This window comes from Balaenoptera physalus (genome assembly GCF_965194825.1).
Source record: "Balaenoptera physalus genome assembly, chromosome: 4".
Taxonomy (NCBI): Eukaryota; Metazoa; Chordata; class Mammalia; order Artiodactyla; family Balaenopteridae; genus Balaenoptera; species Balaenoptera physalus.
Window position 1 is genome coordinate 141,985,564 of NC_138891.1, and position 20,758 is coordinate 142,006,321.

General features: G+C 38.7%; 1 protein-coding gene across 1 annotated transcript in view; it reads right to left on the reverse strand.

Annotated features, from left to right (window-relative positions):
- The window catches only part of DSCAM (DS cell adhesion molecule), a gene marked incomplete at its 5' end in the record, with an annotated part of 741,397 nt that overhangs the window by 619,199 nt on the left and 101,440 nt on the right, over window positions 1-20,758 (reverse strand). The gene's annotated exons all lie outside the window — the stretch shown is intronic.

Consider the following 20,758-nt stretch of genomic DNA (forward strand, 5'->3'; position numbering starts at 1 on the left):
AAACATGCAGTTTTCACAGACACTGTTTCATACTCATAACATTGTTTCATACACATAATGCCATGTTTCACAGACTTCATAAGTACAGCTGACCTTGAACAACACTGGTTTGAACTGCGTGGGTCCACTTATACATAGATTGTTGTCAATAGGAAATAACTACCGTATTACAGCATCTGCAGTTGGCTGGATCTTCAGATGCAGAGGAACTACGGATACAGAGGGCAGACGATAAGTTATAGGCATCTGCACATTTTATATAATGTGATTTTCTAAACTAGTTCCCTGACCTGGGCTACTTGTTTCTAGTTTAATTACCACAAATAAAGTGTCTGCAAACGTTTTCATGCATTTATTGACTGCTTACATTGCATTCATTTACAGTTGTAGAGTGTCCTTTACATGAAGCAAAGAAACTCAGTTTCTGGAATCCAAATATTAAACAAAAGATGTATAAATGCCGTGAAGACCTACCTCTTAGACACTGGTGTTTATATGTGGCTTTCTAAGAACAAATGCATACCGGGTCACATAGTCATAAGAGAGTAAAGAAGCCCTAGACATTTGGAATTAATCTCACTGGGCAGAGATGAGAGTAACGATTACTGAGTGCCCAAGCTATGTCAGGCAATGTCATGAGACTCGAAGTGTTATTTCATTTACTCCCATGCACAGCAGTCCTGCCAGGTGAGCCCAGGCTCTGCTCCACAGAGGATGAGGTGGAGACTCAAAGGGGCTGTCACCAGAGCAAGGATTCAGGGTACGAGGTTGCAGAGCCAGGATTCAGTCTCCCTGACAAAGATTTTATTTCATTGCATGGCTGCCTTTATTGTACGAAGCCAAATTGTGGGGAAGCTGTGTGCATGAGATTTGCCCTACTCCAGATAGCTTACTTGGAGATCCACCTGCTTTCTCTTGGTCTCTGTCACTAGCGGTGACCACGAGTTTGCCCACGGCCCATGCTGCCTATCTCTGAGCTGGCAGCAGAGTGAACTCCAGTAGTCAAAAAATGGCAGAGGAAAATACACTTTGTAAAAATGACAGATTTACTCAAAGAGAAGACAGGCAGGGGTATTCATCAAGTAGTAACTGCTTGATGGTTTTCTTCCCCAACCATAACTAAAGTCTTTAGCAATGCTCCGTAAATCAGAATATGGAAAGTATTGCTAACTGAGAAATTGGTTCAGACCAGAAGCATAGTTAATAGTTAAACATTGTAGCTTTCAGCTCAAATAAAAATGCTGATAGTAGCACTGTGGTTTTGAGCTTTTCAGGAAACTGACATCACCCCATACTGCTAGGAACGAGGTAACTGTCACTCTTGAGGCTAATTAATTCCACCTCAATTCTTTTTTTCCCTCCCCACGTTACTCTTCTGTCAACTGAATTGTAGGCGATTCAAACTAAGTAAAATTTAGTCGTATTTGAATTTATTCTCTTGTGTCCTAAAAGTGGCCTTGTTAAGAACAGCAGTCTTTGAAAATGTGAATGTATGTAAGAAATATTTCTTTATTAAATATATAGTTTTCTATTGTCAACCACATTCTAAGAGCCAGCCTATGAAATTATTTAAATGACTGCGAGAAAAATGCAAAGCAAATGTTTAATCCTAGTAGTTAAAGAGATAACTGACCTATGGGGGATTACTGTCATTTCTCCTTACATTTTTTAGATATTTCACATTAGTCTTTCTATTTCACACCACTGGGTTTAATAACACAACATAAACTCACTTTCTAAGATACACATCATATGGTCACAGGCAAAAGAAAACCCAAACTATATTCCAACAGCTTTTATTTCTTCCATCTAAGGGACCATCCATCTGCTTAAATAATAGTACTTCTTTTTATGGAGTGCTGAATGCACTTTAAATACAGTAACATTTGCTCCCTCCAGTAAGGGCATGGGCAATCTTAATGTGAATTGTGAGTATGTGTGTGTGTGTGTGTGAAAGTGCCCTGAAAATAACTGCAGTTTATTAACTGAAAGCTAAACAAAATGCTTGGCAGAATCTTGTTGTGGGATTCAAAGTATAAAATCCTGGCGTACGAATGCTAAGGGCACAAAAGGAAGGGGCTTTGGAGAATTGTTTCTTCGTTTGCAGATTTCTCCATATTTTTTTATCGTTATAACAGATGGTATAACCAAGACTCCCGTGACAAACATAAAGGAGAATGTTACACTAAAAAGAAAAATAAGTCAATATTGCTTTCTTTAAAATCCACATACGGCAAAGTGAAAAGAAGAAACGTGGGAGAATCTTTGCAGGAAGCAATGATACAATCAGTTATTCATGTGACAGTATTTATTGAGCACCTGTTACGTACCAGGCCTTGAGCAAGGTCACAGTTACACACATTTGCAGGAGTCATGCTGCTGCTTTTAAGGAATTTTTGGTCTAGAGGGTACCATGGTCATGTAACGAGATCAGCAATAATTATGTATTTTGCTGAGTGCTGTGACAGAGTTATCAACAAAGTGCTACAGACGCATAAATGACAGAGAAACTAACCCAACCTGGGGAAGATAAGGGTAGCTTCCCAAAGGAGAGGGAAAAGCAGATTCTAGGCAGAGGCATTAACATAGTAGGACACTGAGTCGTCATAGGCAGGAGAGAAGTGAGAGGACACTGGATACCAGGAACTTGAGGGCAGAACCAACAGTGACACAGATTTGGGAGAGGAAGCTTGAGGTTCTTTATATTCATTTATTCTGTACAAACATATTCAGCACCTAGTAAGTATCTGGCGCTTGCTAAGGCCTTGGGACACGCTAAGGACCAAGGCTTGGAGGGTGGTCCTGGGAGCTTCTATTTCAGAAGCTTATTATAAAGTCTAGATCATAAGGGGTGTCAGATCTCAAGCTAAGAAGCATGTGCTTAATTCTGAAGACGGTAGGACAACAGGGAGCCCCATTCCTAGTCATACACACAAGTGAAGTGAATGCATATGTCCGTGCAAAAACTTGTACACAAATGTTCAAAGCAGTGTTATTTACACTAGACAAATGTGGAAACAACTCAAGTGCCCATCTACTGAAGAATGGATAAACAAAAGCTGCTATATCCATGCAATGGGATTTTACTCAGCAATAGAGATAAATGAAATACTAATATGTGTTACAGACACGGACAACTCTTGATAACATTATGCTCAGTGAAAAGAGTGAGTCACAAAAGAGCATGTACTGTGTGATTACATGCACATGAAATGTCCAGAACAGGGAACTCTATAGAGACAGAAAGTAGATGAGTGGTTTACTTAGGGGTGGAGGTGAGAGGCTGGGGAGAAGGGTGACAGCTAAAGGATGCAGCATGTCTTTTTGAGGTTATTACAGCGGTCTAAAATTAGCTGTGATGAAGGTTGTGTATATCTTTGAATTTACCACAAAAAAAACCCACTGAACTGTACAAACAGATGAATGTTATTGTATGTATATTATATCTCAATAAAACTGCTTAAAAAGTCGGGAGCCAATGAAAGTTTTGACACAGAACAGGCAATTTTCCAGGTTGTCGTTTTGGAAAGTGAACGCTGGGCGGGGTTGGGATGAAAACTGGAGGCAGGAAGTCTGGCCGGGCTGCTGTGGGTGGCCCAGGCCCTCCGGGGCTTTGGTGCTGTGAAGGGAGGAGAGAGCCTAACTCTGCAGGTGTGTCTGATATGGTCCCGCCAGAAAGTGTGGGCAGGGCATGGAAGTAACGAGAGTGAGGGAGGATAAGGAACAAGTCAATATGATCCAAATTTAATAGCTTGCATGCCCGGTTGCATAGTTACACTACGAACACAGACAGAGAACATACAAGGCAGAGCCAGCTGGGTGAAGGAAATGACAGTGCCAGTTTTACTGAAGTTAAGGGGGCCCTGCCTTGGGGCCACGCACTAGCCAGCTGGGAATCGGAGTGCAAGATCTCAGACAGAGATTCCAACGTCAGGGAAGCTGAAGCCCAGCCTTGGGTGAGATACATCAAGGAGACTGTGAAGAACAAGAAGAGACCAAAGAAATGGAGATGGATCCTCAGGGAGAGTTAAAACATAAAAGGTGAGCAAAGGATATTTGACCATGGACTTGCACCCAAAATACATAATGAACTCCTACAGGTCAATAAGAAAAACATAATCTAATTAAAAATGGGCAAAAGGCTTAGATGGTCACTTCACAACGGCCAATATATAAATGGCCAACAAGCACATGAAATAACAAAAAACCTCAACGTCACTAGTCACCAGGGAAATGCAAATTAAAAGCACAAGGAGTTACCACTACACAACAATGACTAAAATGGAAAAGACAGACTATATTGAGCGTCCCAAGGATGTGAAGCAACATGAAACACATACACTGCAAGCGGGAATGTAAATTGATAAGGTCACTATGGAAAACTGTTCTTCAGTAACTACTACAGCTAAACCTATGCCTACCCTATGACTCAACAATTCGATTCATAGGTATTTATCCAACAGAAATGCATGCGTATGCTCATAAATATTACACACTGGAATATTCACAGCATTACTATTTGTGAGTCCCAAACTGGAAACCACTCACAATACCCATCAGTAGTAAAAAATGGATAAATATATTGTTATATATTTGCACATCAAATCATTACATAAAAATAATAATGAACAATCTATAATTATAAACAAAAATATTATGAAACCACAACCATAAAGTTGAAGGAAAGTAAACAGACACAACAAGAGTGCATACATTATTATTCCATTTCTATCAAGCATAAAATAGGAAAAACCGATCTATGATGTTAAGAGTCAGGATACTAGTTATTCATGGGGTGGACACAGAGAACAGAAATGGCATGAGGGGGCACCCAGGCTGCTGTCTGTGTTCATTTTCTTGACCTGGGTGCTGGGTACACTGATGTGTTCAGCTGATGGAAATTTCATTTAGCTGTACTCTGTGAAATGCACACTTCTCTGTATGTATTCTATACTTGACTTAAAACATTAAATATTTTAAAGAAATGGGAAAAGAGAGAAATATCATGAAGATAAAGAAAACGTTATGAGACAAGTAGCCAAAATCTTAGAGAAAATGATGCCTTAGAAACAAAAGGACAGCATTTTGAAATGTCAACCAGCAGTTTTCAACTGTGTCGATTGCTTCACAGAGATCAGAAAACATGAAAACTAAAACAGACCATTAGGTTTGCAAATTGAGTATATCTATTTTGAATGAAAATACCATTTAGGATCAAAATAATTTTATTGATTTCATAAGAATCTGTGAGTGTATATGCTTAGTAAAATGAAATGCTTCCATAAAGCTCTTCCCAAATGAAAAGGAATATACCTAAGCCTCAGGTAAATATTATCTAGAAAGCATAACACTTAGCTGATTCTGAGACTCCAAAATGTTTTCACATTTGAATAAATGCTTTGAAATTTAGTGTCATCTTGATCAGACAATCTGAAAGCAGATAAATGGATGGTCTCATAATGACTTGGAAAGCATTCCAAATGTCTATGAAATAATTCCAAGTTAGGTTAAAAAAATATGCTCATATGTTACAGCAATTGTGCATTTAACTCTAATATATTTCAGTCATTCTATCTATTCCCCAGCACTAAAGCAACAATGCAACTGTCCAAATAAGAATTGGATAAAACTTCATGACATAGAACTTAAAAACTATGAAATTCTGTCTTTGTCCATGATAAAACAAAATGAAACAAAACAGGAAGTGGATTTACCCTCTTCTATGTAAACATTCAGGCAATACAAAACAGTAAGCTGTAAAAGAAGGAAACAAATGAGATGGGGCCCATTAGCATCCAGCTTAATGCCTGGAGAAAATTCACAAATCATCCCAAAAGGAGAAACCTAAATAGAACTTGGTGGAATTTCTGAGTTGAAGCTTGGGGAGGCCAAACACACTGGATTTACAAAGCAAAGAGACGGAAGTTGCATGGAGAGGGAACTCCAATACTCTGAAGAAGTTTCCCTTTGGTGAGTCTTTAACTGTGGACAGATATTTACAGGTGTGTGAGGAAACTACTGCTGCTGCAAAGAAACACCAGAAAGGAGCAGCTGGAAAATCCCTGAAGCTCACATAGGGGAGGGACTAGTTCATGTTCCATCCAGAGAGGAAAGAACTAATATATGGGGTACCAGATAGAGTACTCAGAAGTGTATGACCACTACCGTGAGGGCCAAATTAAACATAACAAAGTTTAAAAGGGATCCCAGTATGGATTCCAGAAGGGATTAAATTGATTTCAAGTAACTTAACTGCACAACCAACAAATTTCAATGCTGGTTAATGAAAAGAAACAAAATCCAATAATCAATAATGTAAAGTTTACAATATCTGACATCCAATAAAAAAACTGGAGACAAGCAGGAAAATATGACCTATTATCAGAAGTAAATGTATTCAATAGAAGCAGACACAGAAATGACAGATGACAGAATTAGCAGGCACGGACATTAAAATAGCTATTATAAATATTCTCCCAATATCATCAAGATGGTAAGGGAAAGCAAGGGAATATTGATGAGAGAAATGGAGACTATAAAAATAGCCAAAAATGAAACTTCTTGAGATGAAAAATACACTATATGAAATGAAACACAGGCAAATGGAATTAACAGCAGATTATACCTTGCAGAAGAAAATATCAATAAACCAGAAGGCAGAGCAATAGAAACTACACAAATTGAAAGACAAAGAAAAAAGGCTTAAAGACAGTAAACATAAAATCAGTGAGATGTGAGACAATATCCTGTGGCCTAATATATGTATAATTGGAATTCCACAAGGGAGGAGGTCAGACAGAAATTTTTTAAAAGAATTAATATCTAACATTTTCAAAATTTAAGGAATTCCAGAACCCCAAATACCCCATAAATTCAATGAACACCAAACAGAAGAAACACAAAGAAAATCACACCATGACACATCATAATTCAATTGCTGAAAGCTAGTAAAAAAGAGAAAAATATTAAATGCAGCCATTTAAAAAAAATATACATAGCATGTGGAGAAACAAAGGTAAGAATGATGCCAGACTTATCAGAAACAATGCAAGCCAAAAGACAGTGAAGAGAAAGAAAATTTATAGTATTATTTAAAAAGAAAAAAAACTTCCAATCTAAAATTCTATGCCCAGCCAAAAAAAAAAAATTATAAATGAAGGCAAAATAAAAATGACTTTTCAGACATCCAAATGCTAAGAGAATTCATTGACAATGGATCAGCAATACAAAGAATGTTAATGGAAGTCCTTCAGGCAAAAGGAAAATGTTACCAGACAGACATTTTTGACTTCTCAAAAATAATGAAGACTGACAAAAATGGTAAATATATGGGTAAATATACAAAACACATTTCTTCATTTTAAAAAAATAATCAAAAGACAATTTACTGTTTAAAGCAAAATTGATAATAATGTATTTTGGAGTATAACATATATAGAGAGATAAAATGAATGACAATATTAGCATGAAGGCAGGTGGGAGGAGGAGAATGACAATCTACTGTCTTAAGTTTCTTCTACTATACATCGTGTTGTAATATTATTTGAAAGTAGGCCATGTTAGTTTAAAGATTTAAATTGTAAACTCTAAAGCAAACACTTAAAAAAGAAAGCAAAACTTAGATATTAAACCATTCATGTAGATAAAATTGATCATTAAACAAATCCCATTAATACAAAAGGAGATGAAAAAAAAAGAGTAGATGAAATAAATAGGAAGCAATTATCAAGATGGTAGATTTAAATCTAACCAAATTGGTGTTCACATTAAATATAAATGGCCTAAACACTCCAATTGCAAGGCAGAAAATGTCAGATTGATGAAAAATCAAGATTTAATAATATGTAATCCAGGAGAAACCCATTTTAAATACAAAAAAACCAAGTAGATTAAAACTAAAGGGATAGAAAAATATACCATGCTAACACTACTCAAAAGAAAGCTGAAGTGGCTACACTAATATCAAAGTAGATTTCAGGATAAGGAATGCTACTAAAACGGTTATTTTCTAATGACAAAGTGATCAATTCAAGAATACATGACAATCCTAGATGTTTATGTATCTAATAAAAACTTCAAAGTACATAAAGCAACTCTGATAGAATTAGAGGGAGGAATATCAAATCCAGAAGGAAAATTGAGAACTGGGTTTCTTTCTTTTTTAGTGCTGACTGCCATTGGGTTGATATATCAATGTTCTTTGTTGAGATTTTATCTGCCTTCTTGTATATGTTGATGTCAAAAAACTGTGCATAGAAAAAATTCAATCTTACCTCATACTGATGGTTTGCTAGGCTCCAGCCAGGCCAGTCTCCTCAGTGCCTTGGGAAACCCACTCCCACCTCAGAGCCAGCACAGATGCTGAATGCCTTGCTGGAATACTTCACCATCCTTCACCCAATTCATTAAGACTCATGCTTTGACCCTCAGCCTAAACACCGTTTCCTTAGGGATTTATCCCTGATCTTCTACCTCTCAGACTGGACCCCATGCCCTACCTGTCAGCTTCTTGCTTCATTCATTCATAGTCTCAGCTTAGTTGCTTAGTGTGTGTCTCCAACACTGTTGAAATCTACAAGAGGGGCACTGAACATAGAGGATGCAACCTTATTCTTTTGTATTTAGTAAACAGACTAGTACACAATAGAAGCCTTCAAATTTTTATTGAATGAATAAATAAATCTTTAAAAAAATTATGGTTTTCATACCACATATAGCTAAAAGATTCCTTTTAAGGAAAAATAATCTGTATTTCATATGCATCATCTATTTTAATTTAAATTCCATTATAAAGATGTTAAGGGACAACAAGAATTAGTGGCTGAAAAGAGAATTTCTCGGATATTATAAGAAGAACACATTTATGAGATTTTAGCTACTCTGTGTAAGAATGTTCTTTTTATCCAATATGTGTGCTGATTTTTCAACAAGGAAGAAAAAAAGCTCAATTTTGCTATGTGTTTTACAAATCTCTGGAGAAAAAAAAAATAAGAAAAATGTTAATATTTTACCCATAAAATGTCTAAGTATTGTTTCCAATATCCTTCTAGAGAATTATTTCCACATGTGTCTAGGGAATTCATTTTAGAGATGAAGTCTCGCTGTCCCTTCGGATGGATGAAAGTCACCCTCAGTAACATTGCTGGCGGTTACGTGTACAGTTTCAGAGAAGGATACAGCCTCTGTAATGAATAATATGTGTGTAGTTTGCTATGTTCCAGCATTTACATTTTAAGCTCAAAGATTTCAAAAGGCACGAAAGTGGCTAGTGATTTGAAAGAAGCAGAAGACTCTCTGGGATTTATGATCACAAGCAGCAAAGCACATGAATAAACCAAAATGATGTAAATAACTCCTTAGGATCGGGGAGCATAAAAATGCAGGAACAAAAATAGAACAAACTAATGAAGAATGAGGGGTAAGTGCAGATTCACACAAGGAATTATAAATTAAGAAAATCATCAGAAAAAGAGAGTGGGAAATGGAGCTGACATCATAATAATGTCAACAGAATTGCTTCCTGCAGATTAAAAGGCTTGGAGAGAGGGGAAAAATTACAAAAAGAGAATGTCCAAAAACACAGCAATATGAACTAGAAACACAATAACAAAGCAACAATAAAATCAGACTATTAATGGGAGGGAAAGATTGAAATTCACTGAAGCCTAATGAGTCACCTATCCGATGATTAAAGAACAAAATAAACTGGGAGTTTGGGATTGACATATACACACTACTATATTTAAAAGGGATAACCAACAAGGACCTACTGTATAGCACAGGGAACTCTGGTCAATATTCTGTGACAACCTAAATGGGAAAAGAATTTGAAAAAGAACAGCTACATGTATATGGGTAACTGAATCACTTTGCTCTACACCTGAAACTAACACAACACTGTTAACTAACTATACGCCAATATAAAATAAAAATTAAAAAAAGAAAAAAGAAAGAATTTAAAAGAAAATTAAAAAGAAAAAAAAAATTTAAAAAGAACAAAATGAATTAAAAGCAGAGACCACAATGGTACCTCAACAGAAAAATGTAAAGTCCAAGTCCTGCAAGAAATCTTAAGCTCTGGTGCTGAGTGACAGCGCTGACGTGGAATGATAAAAAGACACGCATTCTTCTTAATCTCATTGACTATGGCAGCGTTCAGCATCATTTTCTTTTGCTAGAACTTCACCATGCTCAGGGGCACTCAATTTTCCATTTTGCTCTGGTCTAAGGACTTACATTAAGTCTAATTTTTAAGGTAATTTTTTTTTCAGGTAGTGCATGGGTTTTACTTTGTGTTTCAGTGCTAAAATGAATGGTTATTTTCATAATGGCAAATATACCCTGAGTTGTAAGTGGCAACAATCTTTTGAATTAGAAAGACGCTTAGAGGATTGACTCTAGTCTAGCCCCTCTGATTCACCAGCCTGAGTCAGAGACCTGGTCACTGTTTTCCTTCCCCTTGGGTGACTTCCTAGAGTTTTCTCCAGTGTGTTAAAACACTCATCTACCATCACTGGCATCTTATGACTGCCATTATTTTACCTCTCTTCCTCTTTATCCTTAGGATGTTTATATTCCTTTACTATCATTGTAATGGAGTTTTGGGGGCAAGGTGGGTGAACAGTGATGGAACATAGATGTTCATTTATTTTGTGTTACCAGCAATGCCTACTATCTCCAAAGCAGTGATGGGAACAAACCGTGTTTGGGTTTCAGATATGATACAACCCTCTATCTTCCCACAGAACACTGGGAACACTGCACAGTGCCCAGCTGACTTCACCATCCTCTGCACTTTCACACCAGTTAATCCATTCTTGCATTTTCTGCCCTTGCTTCACCAAGATATTGCCTATCTATGTGACTTTGTTCATTGCTAAAACACTAATACCTTGGATGAAGCAAAGGGGACATTACCATCCCTGTACACCACCTGCTTACACAGCATCGACTACATAGATAATGCAGTGAACACTTAAATATAACCCAAGTCAGGTCTCCCCTGAGGTAATAAGGGCACTTCTTTGGGACAAAAAAGTGCCATCCTCCTGGGGTTTCTCCACCACTGGAAGCTGCTGTCAGGTTCTGATCTACGACAGTATGGAGGCCAAGGGCCAGCTCTTCCACCTCGGTGTGACCATTTATAGCAAAAGAGGTCAGACTGACCTAGAATTTTACACCCAGAGTATTAAGCAAGTGAACAAAGACATTTTTAGACAATGCAAAGTCAAAAACTTTACCTCTCATGCACCCTATTCAAAAAGCTTCTGGAAGATGAATAAAAAGGCAGCAAACTAAGAAAGAGGAATGAATATATGATATTCAGGAAACAGAGGCTCAAACACAGGTGATGAGAAACAAAAGGAATTTCCAGAGTGACTCTGAAAGATTCCAAGACAACAACTGTATACTGGAAACTAGTCCAGATTGACACAGAAAGAAGGCTCCCAGAGAGGTGTTTTGAAAAAAATAAAAAATAAACATTCAAAGACCCTGATATATCTGAATGTATTAAAAGGAGTACTTTGTCCTGTTGGAGAATTTGGGAAATGAATTACACATGCAGTGAAAACTAAGTAAACAAAAAAGTAAGTAATTATTAATCCTAGGGAACAAACAAAGCTATCATAGAAAGAAAAGTGTTTATAATATGCTATGTGGCTCAGCTGTAGCTGAGTTATGTATAAATATTTACATAATTATAATAGTGCAAACCCCAAATACTGATTTAACCCCAAATGGTAATATAATTATATGGAAAAAATAGCAGAAGATAAGGAGGGAGGGCATTCATAGCCCAATTTAACAATTAAGTTAAATAGATATCTAAGTCTGAAAAATTAAATATTTCAATGTAAACAGAGAACCTGAGAATGCAGATCTGAATACTAGAAGAAAGCTTAGAAAGGAAAAACATGCAGAAAGCAAAATCGGTAGGTGAATGTGTTTCTAGAGACTGTGTTTCATTCCAATCACATGAAGACGCAGCCCTAACCAACCCTTAGGTTCAACAATGCCTTCCACATGTTTGAATCAATGTGTCTGATCTCACCCTACATCAGCCAACACGGAGCGCAATGACACCCGACAGCTCTCGCTGGTGGAATGTAGGATGTAGAAAGCCCACTTACAGAGCCTTAACTGCAAGTCTCAAACACTTAAGACTTAAGAAAAAAAAAATCTGTTGACTGGGACCCTGGTAAATTGTTGTCCTAATCTCCTGGTAAACTCAGTTACACCCATATTCTGGGATCCAGCATTCTTTTTTTTTAAATTTATTTTATTGAAATATGGTTGAGTTACAACGTTGTGTTAATCTCTGCTGTACAGCAAAGTGATTCAGTTATACACATATATATATTCTTTTTCATATTCTTTTCCATTATGGTTTATCACAGGATATTGAATATAGTTCCCTGTGTTATACAGTAGGACCTTGTTGTTTATCCATTCTATATATAATAGTTTGCATCTGCTAATCCCAAACTCCACATTCTTAACATATCACATTCAAGAAGTTCGCTTACCTTCCTCCTCTTCCATGTGATTCTTTTTCACATTTGTTAAGAGTTCAGAAAGAGATAAATTAGACCCACACAAGGTACATACAAAAATATTCTATCCATAAAATATTAGTTTTTAAATAAAGGACCTAATGACCATCCACTCTTAGCTGCTCACAGCAAATGCGTACGGTCCTCCCCAATGCCCCTCTTTTTCTCATGTTTTGTATTCACTGCATCAGGAAGTCCATTAGCTGCACCCTCAAAATAGCCTCAGAGTCAGCTATTTGTCACCTCTTCTGCCACCTCTCTGGTCCCACCGCCACCGCTCTCTCTCCCCTGGATTGCCACGATGCTGCCCCATGGATCTCTCTGCCTCCACCACTGCCCCCTACCCTTACGCTCTGTCCATCAGCCAGAGTGGTCCAGTTAAACATGTCAGGTCCTCTCTCTCCTTTCCTCAGAACCTTCCAGGGCCCCCGTTCTCTCACATGAAAGACAATCTTTCTCTGTGACCCAGGCTCACTGTTCCCCTTAGATGTGAGCCCCTGCTCCTCTCCCTTGCTCGTTCCACTCCAGCCACATGGCCTTCCCGTCGTCACGAGCATCCCCACAGGCTCTGACCTCTGCGTCTTTATACATTCCTCTCCCTCTGCCCGGGATGGCTCTTCCCACAAAAACCGCCTCGCTCATTCCCTTGCCTTTTCAAGGCTTTGCTGAGCCACTGCCCCCTCGATGAGGCCCTAACTCAAGTTGTCTCCACCACAGTGAGCACTCCCAATTGCCCTCATCTGTGCCTTCTCTCCGCAGCATTTGTCACCTGCATCATTTACTTATTTATAATCCTTTTTTATTGTCTGTCTCTCCCTCCCTTTAAAACTTTAGATCCTAAAGAGTAGACAGTGGATTGGTTTTACTCCCTGATATATCTCCAATTCCTCATACAGTTTCTAGCAAGTAGTAGAATCTCAGTAAACATTTCTTAAATACATGACTGTTCTATTAAACTCAATTAAATATAAGTAAATAGGGGATTCCCTGGTGGTACAGTGGTTAGGACTCACTACTTTCCCTGCCATGGCATGGGTTCAATCCCTGGTCGGGGAACTAAGATGCTGCAAGCCATGCGGTGTGGCACATATGTGTGTGTGTGTGTGTGTGTGTGTGTGTGTGTATGTAAATAAATCTCAGTGAAATAGAACATCTTAAGATGAACGTTTGACTACAAATGATTCACGATTCCACCTGTACATTTATGGAACACTTTATCCAAACTGCTTTTATTCCAAAGCATTTTCTCCCCCCACTGTCTCATTGAGTCACCAGAGTGTCTGTCGTTACACACCGTAGGAGGGGAAAAGACAGAGGCACAGGGAGTGGAAGGGGGTTAGTTATCCAGGATCTCAGGTTGTGTGTTCTGGGCAGTACAAAGATGAGAGTATGCTCACTTCACTGCTGGGGTGTCCCTGTGTACGACAACATTACTGTACTCTCTCCCTGTGCAGCTTGCTGGCCTCCTTTCTAGCAAGAGAGTGTCACCAAATGCACTATTAAACTTCAAATTTAGTTTATATCTATTATTATTGTTTTCATTTTGGGTGTAACTGAATAGCTAACATTTACTGAATATGTATTATGTGCTGGGACTGTGCTAAGTAGTTTAATACAAGACGTCACGAATCCTCAGAACAAATCTTACAGGTAGCTATTATTGCTACGTCCCCATTAGGGATGAGAGACCATACTGAACTTTGAACCCTGTAGTGCGGAAGAGACGTGGGGTTTGATCCAGGAGTCACTTACACAGGGGCTGCGGGCTCAGGACCCTCTGAGAAGGAGAGACTTGTCCTGCACTCGCCCCTCTGAAGGGGAACAAAGGCACCCCCAATTCTGAGTTCAGTTCCTGAAGATTCAAAGTCCCCAAGTTAGCCACCTTTGATCCGGACATCACTGCAGAATAATGGGCTACGATGCTTATAATAAGATGTGCTTAGCTAGGTACACTGTATTTCTTGGGGTTCATTTCAAAGTCTTTGTCATGTGTCGTCTTTGTAATTTTTACCTTTAGACAGAGGCTCAGGAATGATATCCTTAGACTAAAATTGAACACAACACGAAAAAAAGAAAACTCTGCCACTGAAATGTCTTTGATTACAGTTCTTATTTACTCTTTTCTTTCTTTTTTTTTTTTCTACAAAATCCTAATAATCTACCATAGAGTACTTTTTCCAAAAATTAAAACTATGATTAAGGATTGAAAAAACCAAACCAAAAAACACGATTTCCAGAGCGGTTTTTTTCTAAAGACATCCTCTAGGCCCGAATCCGTGCTGAAAATGTAGCATGTTCAAAATACACTGTCGCGTTAATGCTAATTTACAACTGCATGAGGTTTTCCCCTTAAGGGACCGAAGCTCAGCTGGAATTCATTAATTTTGACAGTTTGCCTATCGCAGTAGAATGGATTCGCTGAGTGACAGAAACTTCTCTAAAAAGAGAAGAATCACATTCTCCTTGCTCTTAAGTATTCATAACAGAATGGAGTTTGAACATTCTCAAGGCAACCAGACGCACCATGAATAACCCCAGAACCTATGAAATGCGGCTCAGGCTTCACAGAGCACAAACCCCACTGCCACTCGAGTCCCTTTAGTAATAAACCTAATATACACCAGCCAGCTGTGTAATGGGCCCAAGCACACCCTGGGGCTCAGAAGAAGGTCATAAAATAGAGTCCATTATCCCACATTGGGAATTTGACTTGATTCGGATTTGACACTTCATTTGGAGAAATGTCCTAGAGGCATATCCTTTCTAGAAGGTTAGGGTTGGAGTGGGTGGCTAGCTGTTGCCAAATTAATCCTGCAGAACACTTTTAAACGTAAAGGAGTAAGACTTTTAAAATATTCCCTTCATGATGACTTCCGTAAATCAAATTGAGTTGTAACGTCTGAAAGTTATTACTGGAACATTTTAAATTAAACCAACGCGGCATCCCTCATTCCCAAGAGGGAGCGTGAAGACATTGCCAGTCATAGCATTTTCTGGTGTTTGATTAAAAAAAAATCCAATCTTATTTGTAAAGACAAAGTAGTTCTAACCTTAAATGGATCATAAGGAGGAAATAATGACCGCACAGCCTATCAAAGGACACCCCGGGACCACAAGCATGGCGTGCTCTTGATCCTATTATGACCGTCTCTACAGACAGAATAACCTGGTGTGAGACGCTAGCAAGAAGGTGCAGGAGAGGAGGTGACGGGAGCCGAGGACCGGACTCAATACCAGCTTCTAAATCAGTGCTACCTTCATTTGCATATTTGGGGATGGCCACAGTATCATATTGACAACATAGTGCATGAAACCCACGCACGATTACTGAAGCCCAACACAGATACCATGAGGAAAGGGTATTAAGCAAATTCTATTATGGAGCCCCAAGTATGAATCTCTGAGGAGGAGTTTAGGAAAGGGTCAAAGTCAACCTCACAGAAATGCTGAAGTGGCATTAGACTGGCCCTAACCTTGTCTTATTTAACAATTCATTAGTTACTTAAGCAAAGATCATATGATGATGGGAATGAGAATGAGAGTCACATCAACAAGAGGAGAATGCATTCAGTACCACGCCTGAACCCATCCATGATCTCCTGTGACCCCGGTCAGCCCACGGGGCAGGTGTTATCGTTATACAGACAGAAGTTGAGGCAGGACCTTGACAAGTTACTCTCATGGGGGATGAGGGGCAGGAGTGGGGAGAGGGTGTATCAGTCTGCTCAGGCTGCTGTAACAGAATACCACAGACTGGGTGGCTTCAACAAGAATTTTACTTTCTGACAGCTCTGGAGGCTAGAAGCCCAAGATCAAGGTGTTGGCAGGGTTGTTTTCTCCAGACGCCTCTCTCCTTGGCTTGTGGATGGCCACCTTCTCACTGTGTCCTCACGAGGTCTTTCCTCTGTGCACATACATCCCCGCTGTCTCTCTTTGTGTCCAAATTTCCTCTGCTTGTAAGGACACCAGTCAGATTAGGTTAGAGCCTCAAACTAACGACTCATTTTAACTTAACGACCTCTTTAAAGGCTGCATCTCCAATATAGTCCCATGCTGAGAAACTAGAGGTTTTAGGGCTTCAACATATGAATTTTGGGAGGACACAATTCAGCCCATAACAGAAGGAAACAAAGATGGTGGAGGCATGAGAAAAAGAAAATTTGAAACAACTGTGGTAAAGGAATTCTGAAGATCCTGAAATGACTGCTATGAGTAAGGAGATGAAATGTACTCTAGGCCCCCAGACCCTCAAGAAAGAAGTTAAAGGCTGGCAGGTTTTTGCCTCCACAAAAGGTAGAATGTTCTGACAACTAGAACTGCCCAACATTGAGGCTAGTGCTGGAATGTTTCAGAGGGGAATGTTGTATTGGTGCAGCCAAGGGCCGTGAGGGTTATTGAACCATGTCTAGGTTCTTACACCTTTTTACTAAGAAGCATGAAATAACTAAAGCAATGCATATTTCTCTGCCTTGGAATAGAACACTGATTTTATAACTTGATCCCCTTGGAAGCTCCTTTTCTGGGTGATATGAACAAGGTTCTTGTAATTAATTACATATTAGCTCTAATTCCTGAAATAACTTATACAATTATTGATACAGTTTCAAGTGAACATGCTTTGCAAAGTAAAGCAAAACTTTTCACCCTTTAAGTAGTCCTAATTAGCTACTTATATCATATAACTGGAAGATAATAGCTTGAATCTAAGATAAATGATGTATTAAAAACACTTTTTGAGAGGAATCAAACTGAAGAAGGCAATCTATATGACTATTATCACTATTTAATGATACTTTCTGCTAGGACTGGGCTTGGAGCCAGCACCTCGGCTAAGACAACCACTTGCTATTCTTTCTGCTATTTAAAGAGTCCCTACTTTTTGTGCTGGGTAAGATCTGTGAGTTTGGCAGGTCAGATGAATGCATAAAATGATTTGGGGGAAATACACTGACAGCTAAATATTTATATGGGAAAACGTTCACATCCATTTTCTTCCAATATCTGAAAAAAATTCTCTAATACCAATACCACCATACACACACAAGGCCGTTCTATGCCAAGGGCTGTGCCAGACACAGGGAGGAGTAAAGAGGTGCATGGAGGTGCTCAGGAAACACGAAGCCAGGTAGCTGCTGTCTTCACAACCATCCACAGGTCACAACAATTATAAGAAGGGAGGATGGAGAAAATGAGAGAGAGGCAGCATAAACAGGGAACGGGGATGGAGCAGAGGAGGGCAGTGGGTCCCACTTGCTGGGATTAGGAGGGACACTGTGGAGGATGCCGCCTGGAGAGTATTTTGCAGCTTTAACTCCCCGCTCTGGGGCTTTTCTTTAATTTGGAGGGTCCTTATATCGAAGAAGTGATTCTCCACTGGGGGAAATTTTGTTCCCCAGGGAACATCTGACAATGCTTAAAGACACTGTTGATTGTCCCAACTGGGGGTTGGGGTGGTGGTATGGTATCTAGTGAGTAGAGACCAGGGGTGCTGCTAAACATCCTACAATGCACAGGACAAGCCCCTGTAATGAAGAACTATCCAGCCCCAAATGTCAGTAGTCCCGCAGTTCAGAAACCCTGCATTCGAGTATAAGACCCACAGACTTTCTGTCCTTCCCTCCTTTACCTCAGACGAGAGGTGAGTTTGGGAGAAGAGAGTAGCACATCTCCTTTCTGTCCTTTCTCCTGCTGGCATCTGTCTGCCTGCAGGGAACATATCCTTTGGGTCTGCTGTCAGCTGTGTGGTAAACTAAGCAGGGTGCAGCTTGGCCTGGTTCTGGGGTTCAAACTGAGACTCTGTCATAAAAAGATGATATTTTGATCTCCATCACTCCTCTTTTCTCTTTCTTTCCTCTCTCCTAATTGGTTCCAAGTGTGGAAAGAAAACCAGATGTCTCATTGGTTTCCTTAAAATCCCAACATCAGTTACCCTCAAATGTAAAATGTAGGACAGGCCTTAACTAAATTCTCCAAATGTCAGCGCTTAATAAACAATGAGTAGATTAAGCTCGGTGAGTATTGAATTAGATGTGCACGGACTTGGGGTCATCTGGAGATCCATGTCGCCCTAAGGAATTCTGAAAGTGGCCTAAAGATGAAATCTCGAGGACCTCAGATCCAAGGAAACCCTAATTAGAGGCTCTTGGTTTTAATAGCTTCTGAAGAGGTCAGACTGTAGGGCTACTCTAGAAGAGCCTTTAAAATATTTTTTTAATTTAAAAAAATGTGTAACTCTGTGTGGTGATGGATGTTAACTAGATTTATTGTGGTGGCCATTTCAATATATATATGCATATATCAAATCATTAAGTAGTGCATCTGAAATTAATATAATGTTTATGTCAATTTTATCTCAATAAAAAACTAAATTAAATTTAAATTTAAAAATGATACTTTTTTTAATGATCAATAACCACCTTGGAAAAGGCCTCTTTAACAATGGCCAGAGCCCAGTCAAGCCATGAGAACAAAAAGTCTTTCTTTCCTTCCTTCCTTCCAAGGTCTGCATAATATGTAAATCACGGCACTTTCTTTTCACCTTATTTCAGCGTGAGCCTGCTCTGCCTCTTTGAATGTAAATAGAATTGTTTGCGAAATCTGCACACAATGTGTCAGGAGAAGTGTCTCTAAAAATTCAATGAAGCCCTTCATCCCACCTTTGCAATGCAGTTGGCTCCCACTTGATTTTCCAGTACCCTCTTTTCAGTTACTATCTTATTTCCTCAAGAATGCCATATGAAAATGTAGTCTACGGAAATGGTTTTTCTGCTTGCTTAATATATGCAATCTCTACCCTCCTTCTGGCTTTGTCAACCCCACTTTGTAGGGTTCCAAAGGGTGAGGCATGGTCTCACATATTTATATAGAAGAAAAATGTGACGTGCTTTTGGAAGAGAGAAGACAAGTAAGAGAATCCGGGGTTTTGAGTCAGTGTCTTCATTTGCATCTATGACACAAAACAGAAACGTTCATCAGTTTGAAATGGGTCAACTATGCACAAATCAATTTTAAAAACTGCTAAGGCATCCAGAGATAAATTGGCAAAGGAATTAATCACTCTCTCCTCCTTCCTTGTCCGTATGCCTGTTAATTGTGTGTACAGCACTGGGTTATATTGATTCCTGTGCTTGTTTTTCTCTCCCACTAGACTGAAAAGTTTCAGCGAGGCAAGGACTGTATTCCATCCATCCTCAGGTTTCTAACACCTCGCCCAGTACTGACACAAATGAGATACTACGTGATTGTTTGCTGAATTTAATTCAGTTCAAAGGACATATGAGCAGACAAGTCACAAAAGAGGAAATGCAACTAGTTAAGGAACATGTAGAATTTATAGCAACTAAAGAAATGCACAAATAGCCACAGTGTTTAAAATACATTTGCAGTCATTTGAAATGAAACTGTATGCACATTTTAGAAAGCAACTTGGTTAACAGGTACCAAGATGCTGAAAAATGTTATACTCTTTCACTCAATAGTTCTGCTTTGAGGAACCTACTTTATAATACTATAATACTAATATACATATATGTACTATTGGTGAAGTACCTAACTACAATTATGCTGAGAAACTTCGAATGCCATTGTATCTTTTAATCCTCAAAAAGACAACAACAACAATCTTATGAGGTAGGTAGTAGTCCCATTTTAAGAATGGGAAACAGAGGCTCCTGGGCATTAACTAAAATAAGGAGGTCATGAAGGCCACAGGGCTGCAGAGGGGCAGAACCACGATTCAAACCAGATCCATTGACAGGATTTATCAAAAAAAAAAAAACAAAAAAAACCCAGATCCGTGAAACTCCCAAGCGTGGGCTTTTTCATCTACAATGTATTCTGAGGTTATGATCTTAAATAGCATAGATGTTTCTACACAAAGTTCTTCTTCTCAGTCTTATTTAAAACCCCACAAAGTTGCAAGTTATCTAAATAAACCATAAGAAGAAAATATCTAATTATGGAGCATTAGTTTAGTAGATACATAGTTTACAGATGAAAAATTCTATTTAAAAATTATATTCTGGAACACTAGAGATTTAAGACAATATTAAGCAGAAAGCACAATTGTGACTGCACTGTGGTTTCAATTAGAAAAACAAGTTTAAATGTAGGAAAAAAAAAGGTAGTAAGGAATATTCTAGCCTTATGAGAGTTAGAACTATAAAAGATATTTTCCCTTATTCTAATGTCTTGTTTTCACTAGC